General features: G+C 45.7%; 3 non-coding genes across 3 annotated transcripts; all 3 read right to left on the bottom strand.

Annotated features, from left to right (window-relative positions):
• Positions 1-10,919: 10,919 nt before the first annotated feature.
• On the bottom strand, positions 10,920-10,991 carry Trnad-guc. The gene has a single exon. It is a non-coding gene; the product is annotated as a tRNA-Asp (tRNA).
• Positions 10,992-13,863: 2,872 nt separating this feature from the next.
• On the bottom strand, positions 13,864-13,935 carry Trnad-guc. Its single transcript has one exon. It is a non-coding gene; the product is annotated as a tRNA-Asp (tRNA).
• An 880-nt stretch (positions 13,936-14,815) lies between these two features.
• Positions 14,816-14,887, bottom strand: Trnad-guc. The gene has a single exon. It is a non-coding gene; the product is annotated as a tRNA-Asp (tRNA).
• Positions 14,888-15,647: the final 760 nt, after the last annotated feature.

Here is a 15,647-nt window from a genome sequence, read left to right as displayed (position 1 = left end):
ATCCTGTCAAGGTGAGCGAGGTAGCGGTCCCTGGTCTGGGGATCGCAAGAGACAATTGGCGGAGACACACATAAAAGAAAGACATTCTAGGAGAGGGGTTCAGTACACCACCCAGTATGTCTGCCTTGGCTGTAAAAAGGAATATAATTCGTTTATTTCAGCCGGCAGACATGCAAGACCTTGTACTGAGTCCCTTTCCTCCAGTATTCTCCGCCAATCCCTCGAACTAACCATTGCTTCTGCAATGGATGGTTCGCAGGGGTCTCCTAATCCCGCTCACTCTTCTCTCCCCACGTTTTCCACTTCCAGAATTGAAGGGGACAAAATAATTTTAAAATACCCTGGGAAACCCACGAAGTGTCCTAGGTGTGAGTGGACTACCTTGGCAACTAACACCAGAGCCATGGGTAGTATCCACAGACACCTAGAGACAGCCCACACACTCCGACTAGTTAAATATTGGGAATGCGGAGTGTGTGGATTTGCTGGAGATGGCCCTACACTAAAAGGACATTACCAAAGGTTATATTCTAATAACAACCCATCACCCTCAATCCGATTTGCAGGGATATCCAGTATGGATGGCTCCAACCGTGACTCTTCTGCTGCAGTGATCTCTCTAGAGGATGTTACTGCAACAGAAGACGAGCGTGATGAGCTATCTGTGGTGGAAATCCCAGCGATCGAGGAATCCCTCGGTAATGTCCTATCCCCAGCAAATTTTACCGCTAGCCCTATCTTAGATCTTGGGAGGGAGTTCGCCACCTCTTTTAATACACAAAATTTTAGTTGGCTTTATGAACTCCCCCCACAAGAAAATACTAGCCCCACAATTTTATTACAAGAGATTTTAGACCCTTCACCTAACCCCGAGACCTTAACCTTTGTCCCCAGTCAGCAAAGCAATCGAGGACGTAGTCATAAAAGCTCAGAAGAGCAGAGCCAAAGAGACGACGATTTTGTCAGTCTCTGGGTTCCTGCCTTCTTGAGCTGTGAGACTCTACATGACTTATACGACGTCCTCGAACGTTGCACAGCTGACTGGCTCCCTAAAGCACAAATTTTACAAGACCCTAGCCCTGAACAACCCTGAGGAAACCCTGAAAAAAGAAAAAGAAACCAAAACCGGCAGATGCAGAAGGCCCGGCGACATATCAAGCAAAAGGCGTACGAGGCGAGGAAGATTCAGCGGCTCTTCAACATTTACCCAAGAAGAGCCGTTCGAGAGGTGCTCGAAGACCGTTCACCCTCCTACGATGGTACTGTACAAGCTGCGGAGGAATATCTCAAGAGGACTTACAACCGATTGAGACCATCTCCGCAGCAGTGCCAAAGTGCGAGGGAACTCTACGACACCTGCGACTGGTCCCAACCTTCAGAGGACCAGATGAACTTCCTTAATCGTGCGCCAACCCAACAAGAGCTTGAAGCTAAGCTTCGCCGGGCTACCAACACATCACCAGGGGTTGATGGCCTAGAATACCGTCATCTTAGAGCCATCGACCCCAACTGCATTCTGCTGGAAACAGTTTGTAAAATGGTTTGGAAGCTAGGGGTTCCTAATTGTTGGAAGACATCGCGAACTGTCCCCATTTTCAAGAAAGGGGACACTAGCGACTATTCCAACTTTAGACCAATATCCCTTCTTCCTACCATTTACAAACTGTTCTCGGGAGTGATCAGCCAGAGAATAACGCAAGTCGCTTCAGACCTTGGCTGGTTATCTCCCGAGCAAAAGGGTTTCCTCCCGGGGGTCCATGGTATTCAGGAACATACACAGCTATTACAGACGGTTGTCGAGGAGACAAAGACCAAACGAAAGCACATGTCTATAGCATGGCTGGACATGTGCAACGCGTTTGGATCTGTGCCTCACGCCGTTCTGAATGAGCTGTTCACATCACTTCCAATACCAGAGGACCTCCGGCGCATCCTGGTGGACATATATTCGGAAAATCGGATGGATTTTGCCGTTGGGAAAGAATCCATCCGCATTTTCCCGACAGCAGGTGTTCGCCAGGGTGACGCTCTTAGTTCCCCTATTTTTAACCTGGCTTCCGAACCCCTCGTCAGGGCCGGAAAGTCCAATATTAACCCCGGATTTTTAATATTTGGCTCGCTCGTGAAAACCACGGCATATGCTGACGACATTGCCGTGGTTACAAATTCTCCCTCCGAGCTCCAAAACATTTTAAACGTTTTTACCCTCACCGCAAACACCTTGGGGCTGCAATTTAATGCCGGGAAGTGTGCTTGCCTGGTCTTCGACAAAGGCAAGCCGTCTGACGCCCAGTGCCGAATTGGTGATCAATTAATTCGGTGCTTGGGTCCAGACGACCAAGAAACATATCTTGGTTTACCGATCGGAGGAAAATTGCGGTTCCGACCACCAACTGACCTTATCCCTAACCTCGACAAGATTGCCGCCTCCCACCTCGCACCATGGCAAAAACTTGAAATCTTCCGTAGCCACCTTCTTCCCTCCCTTTCCCATCACCTCGCTTCGGGTCGGGTCCTGAAAGACTGTCTTACCCAACTGGACACTGAGTGCAGGAAGTTTCTAGGCCTTATTTGCAACCTTCCCAATCACGCAACGGTCCCGTTTTTCTACGCGGACCGGCGGGTTGGGGGCCTAGGAACATGCCGCCTCACTGATGATGCCGATATCTGGACCATCGCAAGGGCTGCTCAGCTCCTCACTTGTAGAGACCCTACAGTGAGGAACATATGCCGAGAGCAGCTCCATGACACCATCCGGCGAGGGTTCAGAAACGAGCATCCAGGAGTGTTGCCAGTTGGGGAATATCTTTCGGGATCCGTGGATGGGGGCTCTACAGACTGAGGTACGCGGAGGCAAGGTCCAATCTTTGGACTCTTGCCCGCCAAGCTGCAAAACGACTGGGAGTGCGGATTGATGTATCCGGCGACGAAAATATAAGAATTGTCGCCGATGACGTCTCCGTAAGCCCAGTCAAGGCAGTCCGCGGACTTCGGAAAGTAGCTCGGCAGCGCTATACCAGGGACCTAATTTCTGACAAGAGCCACCAGGGAGTAGTTGCCACTGGCCTCTCCCTGGAAGACAAGTCGAAAGACATGGCTCGCCTGGTATCCTGCCGTACGCCCCTCTCCTTCCGAGACTGGAGATATCTTCACAGGGCCCGGCTCGACATCCTTCCTCTTCGGGGGCACTCGTGGTTTTGCTCACAGGAGCAAGATACGAGTTGCCGCCGATGCGGAAAGGAAAACGAGACCGGGTTTCATGTGCTTAACCAATGTGAAGAAGGTCTCCAGCTCGCCACCAAGAGGCACAACACCATCCAGGATCTCTTGGAGTCGCTGCTAGTCAAGCAAGGACACGACTTCACGATCAACAATGCCATCCCCGGGCAGAGGTTAAGACCGGATGTTGAATTTCAACTATCCGGTTCCCGGGTGATGGTCGACGTCGTGGTCTGCTATGACCAACCAGGGAGTATGAAGAATGCCTACCAGCGAAAATATGATAAATATTCTTCGCATGGGAGGATTCTCCCCCTGGTTGTCGGGTCTCTTGGATCATGGTACCCCAGGAACGACGAAATCCGTTCGATTCTTGGAATCAACGGAAGATCCTGGGGTGCCTTCCGATTCAGGGCCCGATTGGCAGCGATCCAGGGATCAATGGATATGGTGTGTGCCCATTTCCATCATGGTGCACCAAACCCCGAAGCTGAGGATATCCCCCCTCTTCCCGTAGAAATTCCCTACCCAGTAGATTAGTAGACTCTTTCCCATCTATTTTATTTATGTAATTTTAGCAATATTTTAAAATGCACCTACCCCATACATGTTTATTCCCCTTCCGGAAACCCCTCCATAAACTAACTAACCACTATACTACCGAGGACACGTGTGCTTCTCGACGATCTCTGCGACATGCTCGAAGTAGCATACAGACGGAAAGTCCTCAAGTACCAACACCTAGGGCGAGGGCTGCCACTGGTGCTTGGATCCCTAGATTCTTCGTACCCTCTAAATGACTACATCCGGTCTATTTTAGGAATAGACCACCCTAGCTGGTCTACATTCAGGAGGGAACCGATTGGCAGCGATCCACGAATAGATGGAGGTGGTTAGGAAACACTTGGTTGGTACTTCAGGTCAACACGATGCACAAATTGTTCACAGCATTCTTCTAACTGTATTCTTGTTATGGAATTTTCTGACGTTTTATGTATTTTATTACTTACATGTAATTTCTTTCCGCATATTTTCCGTGCTTTTCCCCTATCTCTGTAAATTCTTCAAGTATTAATTTTCATGTTGCTTATGTACTTTGATTGCATTTTTTTCATGTGTGGTCATTCCGCGTTCTCACGGAATGTAAGTATAATGATGTCAACCCAATATACTACCGAGGAAGCTTTTAGAGATCAAAAGCTATACATCCGGGTTGAAAGTGATGTCCCCATTAGCAGGTTCCTAGTTCGACAAAAGACACAACTTGAACTCAATTTGGCTATGTAGTTCAAGAGATAAACATGAGATGGCGTGTGATGTCGGATTCCATGAGTCAAAATCGAATGTGTATTCTCGTGGTCGAGAAGAACGTGGTTCAAGTGTCAACGTTTAAGAAACCAGTGCTCAATGTTGTAGACTTGTTCTACACGAAGGAGAGCGAAGGGAATAGTAACCAGAGCAAGATTCAGTTTGTTTTAAGGTTGTTGTTGTTGTTTACAGGTGGCTGTTTAAAAAGAAGCATGTACTTGAAACAGCAAAGCTGCCCTCTCCCCCGGCGGGGAATTGAACCCCGGTCTCCCGCGTGACAGGCAGCATTCTCGTGAGCAGACAGTTTAATGTATACGTGGCATTGCTTTTTTTTTTTAAATTTTTATTTTTTTTTCTTTTTTCCCCTTTTTATTTTTTTTTTCCCGGGAATTCCTGTTTTTTTTTTTAATTATTTTTTTTTTTTTTTTTTTTTTTTATTTTTTTTTTTTTTTTTTTTTTTTTTTTTTTTTTTTTTTTTTTTTTTTTTTTTATTTTATTTTTTTTTTTTATTTTATTTTTTATAAATTTTTTTTTTTTTATTTTTTTTTTTTTTTTTTTATTTAAAATTTTTTTTTTTTTTTTTTTAATTTTTTTTTTTTTTTTTTTTTTTTTTTTTTTTTTTTTTTTTTTTTTTTTTTTCTATTTTTTTTTTCCCAATTCCCTTTTTTTTTTTTTTATAATTTTTAATTGTTTTAAACTTTACATGTAAGTGGGCCCAGGTTAGCAATGGCAGAGGAAGGAGCATCTAGTAGAAATGCTACTAGAGTAAGACTCCATGGGACAATCATTAAAATCCCAGTTCCTCTGCCAAACATTTTAAAATGTGGGGAGAAATCCTGTCAAGGTGAACGGGGTAGTGGTCCCTGGTCAGGGACCGCAAGAGACAATTGGGGGGGGGCGCATATTAAAGAAAGGCACTCTAGGAGAGGGGTTCAGTACACACCCCAGTATGTCTGCATTGGCTGTAAAAAGGAATTTAGTTCATTTATTTCAGCCGGCAGACATGCAAGACCTTGTACTGAAGCCCTTTCCTCCAGTATTCTCCGTCAATCCCTCGAACTAACCATTGCATCAGCAATGGATGGTTTTTCTGAGGGGCTCCTTACCCCGATCACTCCTCTCTCCCCACGTTTTCCCCTTCCAGAATAGAAGGGGACAAAATTATTTTAAAATACCCTGGGGGAGCCCACGAAATGTCCTAGGTGTGAGTGGACTACCTTAGCAACTAACACCAGAGCCATGGGTAGTATCCACAGACACCTAGAGACAGCCCACACACTCCGACTAGTGAAATATTGGGAATGTGGAGTGTGTGGATTTGCTGGAGATGGCCCTACCCTAAAAGGACATTACCAAAGATTACATTCCAGTCCCAATCCATCACCCATCCATCCGATTTGCTGGGATGCCCAATATGGATTGCACCTCCAACCGTGACTCTTCTGCTGCAGTGATCTCTTAGAGGAGGTTACTGCAACAGAAGACGAGCGTGATGAGCAATCCGTGGTGGAAATCCCAGCGATCGTTGAACCCTTGGTAATGTCCTATCTCCAGCATATTTTAACGACAGCCCAATTTTAGATCTTAGGAGGGAGTTCACCACTTCTTTTAATACACAAAATTTTAGTTGGCTTTATGAACTCCCTCCACAAAAAAATATTAACAAAAAAAACCCCAAATTTTAACAGAACAGATTTTAGACCCTTCACCGAACCTTGAGATGTTATCCCTTGTCCCCAGTCAGCAAAGTATTCGAGGACGTAGTCAGCACAGCTCAGAAGAGCAGAGCCAAAGAGACGACGATTTTGTTAGTCTCTGGGTCCCTGCCTTTGGGCCTTGGGGGGGTGTGACACTTAATGACCTAAACGACGTCCTCGAGCGCTGCACAGCTGACTGGCTCCCTAAAGCTCAAATTTTACAAGACCCTAGCCCTGAACAACCCCGAGGAAACCCTGACAAAAGAAAAAGAAACCAAAACCGGCAGATGCAGAAGGCCCGGCGACATATCAAGCAAAAGGCGTACGAGGCGAGGAAGATTCAGCGGCTCTTCAACATCTACCCAAGAAGAGTCGTTCGAGAGGTGCTCGAAGACCGTTCACCTTCGTACGATGGTACTGTTCAAGCTGCGGAGGAATATCTCGAGAGGACTTACAACCGATTGAGACCATCTCCGCAGCAGTGCCAAAGTGCGAAGGAACTCTACGACACCTGCGACTGGTCCCAACCATCAGAGGACCAGATGAACTTCCTGAATCGTGCCCCCACCCAAAAAGGTTTTGGCTTTGCTTCGCCGGGCTACCAATACATCCCCAAGGGTTGATGGCCTAGGAATACCGTCATCTTAGAGCCATCGACCCCAACTGCATTCTGTTGAAACAGTTTGTAAAATGGTCTGGAAGCTGGGGATTCCTAACTGTTGGAAGACATCGCGAACTGTCCCCATTTTCAAGAAGGGGGACACTAGCGACTATTCCAACTATAGACCAATATCCCTTCTTCCCACCATTTACAAACTGTTCTCGGGAGTGATCAGCCAAAGAATAACGGAGGTCGCCTCAGACCTTGGCTGGTTATCTCCCGAGCAAAAGGGTTTCCTCCCGGGGGTCCATGGTATTCAAGAACATACACAGCTCTTACAGACGGTTGTCGAGGAAACAAAGACCAAGCGAAGGAACATGTCCATAGCATGGCTGGACATGTGCAATGCGTTTGGTTCTGTGCCTCACGCCGTTCTGGATGAGCTGTTCACATCACTTCCAATACCAGAAGACCTCCGGCGCATCCTGGTGGACATATATTCGGGAAATCGGATGGATTTTGCCGTTGGGAAAGAATCCATTCGCATTTTCCCGACAGCGGGTGTTCGCCAGGGTGACGCTCTTAGTTCCCCTATTTTTAACCTGGCTTCCGAGCCCCTCGTCAGGGCCGGAAAGTCCAATATTAACCCCGGATTTTTATTATTTGGCTCGCTCGTGAAAACCACGGCATATGCTGACGACATTGCCGTGGTTACAAATTCTCCTTCCGAGCTCCAAAATATTTTAAACGTTTTAACCCTCACCGCTAACACCTTGGGACTGCAATTTAATGCCGGGAAGTGTGCTTGTCTGGTCTTTGACAAAGGCAAGCCGTCTGAGACCCAGTGCCGAATTGATAATCAATTGATTCGGTGCTTGGGTCCAGACGACCAAGAAACATATCTTGGTACACCGATACTCGGAAAATTGCGGTTCCGACCACCAACTGACCTTATCCCTAACCTTGACAAGATTGCCGCCTCCAACCTTGCACCATGGCAAAAACTTGAAATTTTCCGTAGTCACCTTCTTCCCTCCCTTTCCCATCACCTCGCTTCGGGTCGGGTCCTGAAAGATTCCCTTACCCAACTGGACACTGAGTGCAGGAAGTTCCTAGGCCTTATTTGCAACTTACCCAACCACGCAACTGTCCCCTTTTTCTATGCAGATCGGCGGGTTGGGGGCCTAGGAACATGCCGCCTCACTGATGATGCTGATATCTGGACCATCGCCAGAGCTGCTCAGCTCCTCACTTGTAGAGATCCTACAGTGAGGAATGTTTGCCGAGAGCAGCTCCACGACACCATTCGGCGAGGGTTCAGAAATGAGCATCCAGGAGTGTTACCAGTTGGGGAATATCTTTCAGGATCCATGGATGGGGGCTCTACAGACTGAGGTACGCGGAGGCAGGGTCTAACCTTTGGACTCTTGCCCGCCAAGCTGCCAAACGACTGGGAGTGCGGATTGATGTATCCGGCGACGAAAATTTAAGAATTGTCGCCGATGACGTCTCCGTAAGCCCAGTTAAGGCAGTCCGCGGACTTCGGAAAGTTGCACGGCAGCGCTATACCAGGAACCTGCTCACCGACAAGAGCCACCAGGGAGTTGTAGCCCATTGCCTCTCCCTGGAAGGAACATCGAAAGACATGGCTCGCCTGGTATCCTGCCGTACGCCCCTCTCCTTTCGCGACTGGAGATACCTTCACAGAGCCCGGCTCGACATCCTTCCTCTTCGGGGGCACTCGTGGTTTTGCTCTCAGGAGCAGGATACGAGTTGTCGACGATGTGGGAAGGAAAACGAGACTGGGTATCACGTTCTTAATCACTGTGAAGAAGGTCTCCAGTTAGCCACCAAGAGGCACAACACCGTCCAAGATCTCCTGGAAACGCTGCTTGTCAAGCAAGGCCACGATGTCACTGTCAACAAAGCCATCCCCGGGCAACGCCTAAGACCAGATGTTGAATTAACATTATCTGGTTCCCGGGTGATGGTTGACGTCGTGGTCTGCTATGACCAACCAGGGAGCATGGAGAATGCCTACCAGCGAAAGATTGCTAAATATTCTTCCCTTGGTAGGATTCTCCCCCTGGTTATCGGGTCCCTTGGATCATGGAACCCCAGGAATGAAGAAATTCGCTCGATACTTGGTATCGATGGACGGTCCTGGGGTGCATTTCGATTCAAGGCCCGACTAGCAGCAATCCAGGGATCAATGGAAATGGTGTGTGCCCACTTCCTACTAGGTGCAACAAACCCCGAAGACGAGGAAAACCCCCAAGTCCCGTAGATTCCCCACTCCCAGTAGAATAGTTTTTTTAGTCAATTTTATTTTATTTTATTTTGTTTTAAAGATATTTTTCTACTTTTCCCTTATTTTAATACATTTTAAAATGAACCCTTTTAATACAAGTTTCTTCCTTTTTGGAAAATACCCTTAAAGCCTAACCACTATACTACCGAGGACACGTGTGCTTCTCGACGATCTCTGCGACATGCTCGAAGTAGCATACAGACGGAAAGTCCTCAAGTACCAACACCTAGGGCGAGGGCTGCCACTGGTGCTTGGATCCCTAGATTCTTCGTACCCTCTAAATGACTACATCCGGTCTATTTTAGGAATAGACCACCCTAGCTGGTCTACATTCAGGAGGGAACCGATTGGCAGCGATTCACGAATAGATGGAGGTGGTTAGGAAACACTTGGTTGGTACTTCAGGTCAACACGATGCACAAATTGTTCACAGCATTCTTCTAACTGTATTCTTGTTATGGAATTTTCTGACGTTTTATGTATTTTATTACTTACATGTAATTTCTTTCCGCATATTTTCCGTGCTTTTCCCCTATCTCTGTAAATTCTTCAAGTATTAATTTTCATGTTGCTTATGTACTTTGATTCATTTTTTTCATGTGTGGTCATTCCGCGTTCTCACGGAATGTAAGTATAATGATGTCAACCCAATATACTACCGAGGAAGCTTTTAGAGATCAAAAGCTATACATCCGGGTTGAAAGTGATGTCCCCATTAGCAGGTTCCTAGTTCGACAAAAGACACAACTTGAACTCAATTTGGCTATGTAGTTCAAGAGATAAACATGAGATGGCGTGTGATGTCGGATTCCATGAGTCAAAATCGAATGTGTATTCTCGTGGTCGAGAAGAACGTGGTTCAAGTGTTAACGTTTAAGAAACCAGTGCTCAATGTTGTAGACTTGTTCTACACGAAGGAGAGCGAAGGGAATAGTAACCAGAGCAAGATTCAGTTTGTTTTAAGGTTGTTGTTGTTGTTTACAGGTGGCTGTTTAAAAAGAAGCATGTACATCTGAAACACCCCGAACACCGATTCTAACTTAAAGCCATCTATTTAAGGTCTTTTTTTTTTTTTTTTTTTTATTTTTTTTTTTTTTTAATATTTATTTCCGAAACAACTTAGGATATGTTCCAGCTGCCTGTAAATGATTACGTCGATGTCAATGGCGTAGGTGTACCTTTCCTGATATTTGAGATCGGCGTTCGATTCCAGATGAGGTGGGTGTTTTTATTTTTTTAAATTAAGAAAAATTCTCTTTTATAAAAAAAACAAATTTTCATCGAGCAATATGTGCTTTTTTGTTTATTTATTTTTTTTAAAAAATTTTTTTTTTTTTTTTTTAAAATTTAAAATTTCTAGGAAATTTGAATGAAGAATATTATAACGATACTAAATATTTTGCAATTCTTTTTGGGAATCGAACTCTTTTTTTTTGCGTCGCCATCAAAGGGTTTTCCAAATATGCCTTCGGTATCGAGATAATTGTGCACAGGCAGCTATCTAATTTATTTGGGTAAGGAGTATTACACAGCCTAAGTCCAACATTTCCAACTGTCGTTTTAAAAAACACACCACCTGGGGGTTGCAAAAATGTTTTTTTTTTTTTTTTAATTTATATAATTTAAATATATTTTTTTTTCCCTCCCCCCCCCTCTTTTTTCTTCCCCCCCCCTCCCCCCCCCCCTAAAAAAAAAAAAAAAAAACCCCTTCTCCCCCCAATAGGTTAAAAAAATTAAATCGGTGTTCGAATCATGCATACTTGAAACAGCAAAGCTGACCCCCCCCCCCGGCGGGGAATTGAACCCCGGTCTCCCGCGTGACAGGCGGGGATACTGACCACTATACTACCGAGGACACGTGTGATTCTCGACGATCTCTGCGACATGCTCGAAGTAGCATACAGACGGAAAGTCCTCAAGTACCAACACCTAGGGCGAGGGCTGCCACTGGTGCTTGGATCCCTAGATTCTTCGTACCCTCTAAATGACTACATCTGGTCTATTTTAGGAATAGACCACCCTAGCTGGTCTACATTCAGGAGGGAACCGATTGGCAGCGATCCACGAATAGATGGAGGTGGTTAGGAAACACTTGGTTGGTACTTCAGGTCAACACGATGCACAAATTGTTCACAGCATTCTTCTAACTGTATTCTTGTTATGGAATTTTCTGACGTTTTATGTATTTTATTACTTACATGTAATTTCTTTCCGCATATTTTCCGTGCTTTTCCCCTATCTCTGTAAATTCTTCAAGTATTAATTTTCATGTTGCTTATGTACTTTGATTGCATTTTTTTCATGTGTGGTCATTCCGCGTTCTCACGGAATGTAAGTATAATGATGTCAACCCAATATACTACCGAGGAAACCGAAACAAACAAAACTGCTCGAGAGAAAGTGCTTTCATTTCCAAAATTTGAAAAAAAATGCTTAAAGCGACCTTTATTTTTTAAAGAGCCGTTTGTATTTGAGGCATCGCGGACACTTAAGTCGCGCGGCACCCAGATGGCGAGAGTTTCTAGGCCTTATTTGCAACCTTCCCAATCACGCAACGGTCCCGTTTTTCTACGCGGACCGGCGGGTTGGAGGCCTAGGAACATGCCGCCTCACTGATGATGCCGATATCTGGGACCATCGCCAGGGCTGCTCAGCTCCTCACTTGTAGAGACCCTACAGTGAGGAACATATGTCGAGAGCAGCTCCATGAAACCATACGGCGAGGGTTCAGAAACGAGCATCCAGGAGTGTTGCCAGTTGGGGAATATCTTTCGGGATCCGTGGATGGGGGGCTCTACAGACTGAGGTACGCGGAGGCAGGGTCCAATCTTTGGACTCTTGCCCGCCAAGCTGCAAAACGACTGGGAGTGCGGATTGATGTATCCGGCGACGAAAATATAAGAATTGTCGCCGATGACGTCTCCGTAAGCCCAGTCAAGGCAGTCCGCGGACTTCGGAAAGTAGCTCGGCAGCGCTATACCAGGGACCTAATTTCTGACAAGAGCCACCAGGGAGTAGTTGCCACTGGCCTCTCCCTGGAAGACAAGTCGAAAGACATGGCTCGCCTGGTATCCTGCCGTACGCCCCTCTCCTTCCGAGACTGGAGATATCTTCACAGGGCCCGGCTCGACATCCTTCCTCTTCGGGGGCACTCGTGGTTTTGCTCACAGGAGCAAGATACGAGTTGCCGCCGATGCGGAAAGGAAAACGAGACCGGGTTTCATGTGCTTAACCACTGTGAAGAAGGTCTCCAGCTCGCCACCAAGAGGCACAACACCATCCAGGATCTCTTGGAGTCGCTGCTAGTCAAGCAAGGACACGACGTCACGATCAACAATGCCATCCCCGGGCAGAGGTTAAGACCGGATGTTGAATTTCAACTATCCGGTTCCCGGGTGATGGTCGACGTCGTGGTCTGCTTTGACCAACCAGGGAGTATGGAGAATGCCTACCAGCGGAAATATGATAAATATTCTTCGCATGGGAGGATTCTCCCCCCTGGTTGTCGGGTCTCTTGGATCATGGTACCCCAGGAACGACGAAATCCGTTCGATTCTTGGAATCAACGGAAGATCCTGGGGTGCCTTCCGATTCAGGGCCCGATTGGCAGCGATCCAGGGATCAATGGATATGGTGTGTGCCCATTTCCATCATGGTGCACCAAACCCCGAAGCTGAGGATATCCCCCTCTTCCCGTAGAAATTCCCTACCCAGTAGATTAGTAGACTCTTTCCCATCTATTTTATTTATGTAATTTTAGCAATATTTTAAAATGCACCTACCCCATACATGTTTATTCCCCTTCCGGAAACCCCTCCATAAACTAACCACTATACTACCGAGGACACGTGTGCTTCTCGACGATCTCTGCGACATGCTCGAAGTAGCATACAGACGGAAAGTCCTCAAGTACCAACACCTAGGGCGAGGGCTGCCACTGGTGCTTGGATCCCTAGATTCTTCGTACCCTCTAAATGACTACATCTGGTCTATTTTAGGAATAGACCACCCTAGCTGGTCTACATTCAGGAGGGAACCGATTCGCAGCGATCCACGAATAGATGGAGGTGGTTAGGAAACACTTGGTTGGTACTTCAGGTCAACACGATGCACAAATTGTTCACAGCATTCTTCTAACTGTATTCTTGTTATGGAATTTTCTGACGTTTTATGTATTTTTTTACTTACATGTAATTTCTTTCCGCATATTTTCCGTGCTTTTCCCCTATCTCTGTAAATTCTTCAAGTATTAATTTTCATGTTGCTTATGTACTTTGATTGCATTTTTTTCATGTGTGGTCATTCCGCGTTCTCACGGAATGTAAGTATAATGATGTCAACCCAATATACTACCGAGGAAGCTTTTAGAGATCAAAAGCTATACATCCGGGTTGAAAGTGATGTCCCCATTAGCAGGTTCCTAGTTCGACAAAAGACACAACTTGAACTCAATTTGGCTATGTAGTTCAAGAGATAAACATGAGATGGCGTGTGATGTCGGATTCCATGAGTCAAAATCGAATGTGTATTCTCGTGGTCGAGAAGAACGTGGTTCAAGTGTCAACGTTTAAGAAACCAGTGCTCAATGTTGTAGACTTGTTCTACACGAAGGAGAGCGAAGGGAATAGTAACCAGAGCAAGATTCAGTTTGTTTTAAGGTTGTTGTTGTTGTTTACAGGTGGCTGTTTAAAAAGAAGCATGTACTTGAAACAGCAAAGCTGACCCCCTCCCCCGGCGGGGAATTGAACCCCGGTCTCCCGCGTGACAGGCGGGGATACTGACCACTATACTACCGAGGACACGTGTGCTTCTCGACGATCTCTGCGACATGCTCGAAGTAGCATACAGACGGAAAGTCCTCAAGTACCAACACCTAGGGCGAGGGCTGCCACTGGTGCTTGGATCCCTAGATTCTTCGTACCCTCTAAATGACTACATCCGGTCTATTTTAGGAATAGACCACCCTAGCTGGTCTTCATTCAGGAGGGAACCGATTGGCAGCGATCCACGAATAGATGGAGGTGGTTAGGAAACACTTGGTTGGTACTTCAGGTCAACACGATGCACAAATTGTTCACAGCATTCTTCTAACTGTATTCTTGTTATGGAATTTTCTGACGTTTTATGTATTTTATTACTTACATGTAATTTCTTTCCGCATATTTTCCGTGCTTTTCCCCTATCTCTGTAAATTCTTCAAGTATTAATTTTCATGTTGCTTATGTACTTTGATTGCATTTTTTTCATATGTGGTCATTCCGCGTTCTCACGGAATGTAAGTATAATGATGTCAACCCAATATACTACCGAGGAAGCTTTTAGAGATCAAAAGCTATACATCCGGGTTGAAAGTGATGTCCCCATTAGCAGGTTCCTAGTTCGACAAAAGACACAACTTGAACTCAATTTGGCTATGTAGTTCAAGAGATAAACATGAGATGGCGTGTGATGTCGGATTCCATGAGTCAAAATCGAATGTGTATTCTCGTGGTCGAGAAGAACGTGGTTCAAGTGTCAACGTTTAAGAAACCAGTGCTCAATGTTGTAGACTTGTTCTAAAAAAAAGGGAGGGAAAGGAATAGTAACCAGAGCAAGATTCAGTTTGTTTTAAGGTTGCTGTTGTTGTTTACAGGTGGCTGTTTAAAAAGAAGCATGTACTTAAAAAAAAAAACAGCCCCCCTCCCCGGCGGGGAATTGAACACCGGTCTCCCGCGTGACAGGCGGGGATACTGACCACTATACTACCGAGGACACGTGTGCTTCTCGACGATCTCTGCGACATGCTCGAAGTAGCATACAGACGGAAAGTCCTCAAGTACCAACACCTAGGGCGAGGGCTGCCACTGGTGCTTGGATCCCTAGATTCTTCGTACCCTCTAAATGACTACATCCGGTCTATTTTAGGAATAGACCACCCTAGCTGGTCTACATTCAGGAGGGAACCGATTGGCAGCGATCCACGAATAGATGGAGGTGGTTAGGAAACACTTGGTTGGTACTTCAGGTCAACACGATGCACAAATTGTTCACAGCATTCTTCTAACTGTATTCTTGTTATGGAATTTTCTGACGTTTTATGTATTTTATTACTTACATGTAATTTCTTTCCGCATATTTTCCGTGCTTTTCCCCTATCTCTGTAAATTCTTCAAGTATTAATTTTCATGTTGCTTATGTACTTTGATTGCATTTTTTTCATGTGTGGTCATTCCGCGTTCTCACGGAATGTAAGTATAATGATGTCAACCCAATATACTACCGAGGAAGCTTTTAGAGATCAAAAGCTATACATCCGGGTTGAAAGTGATGTCCCCATTAGCAGGTTCCTAGTTCGACAAAAGACACAACTTGAACTCAATTTGGCTATGTAGTTCAAGAGATAAACATGAGATGGCGTGTGATGTCGGATTCCATGAGTCAAAATCGAATGTGTATTCTCGTGGTCGAGAAGAACGTGGTTCAAGTGTCAACGTTTAAGAAACCAGTGCTCAATGTTGTAGACTTGTTCTAC

The sequence above is a fragment of the Daphnia magna genome, unplaced genomic scaffold, assembly GCF_020631705.1.
Source record: "Daphnia magna isolate NIES unplaced genomic scaffold, ASM2063170v1.1 Dm_contigs144, whole genome shotgun sequence".
Lineage (NCBI taxonomy): Eukaryota > Metazoa > Arthropoda > Branchiopoda > Diplostraca > Daphniidae > Daphnia > Daphnia magna.
Note: the sequence above shows the minus strand (reverse complement) of the source record. Positions and strands in the feature narration are given on the sequence as shown.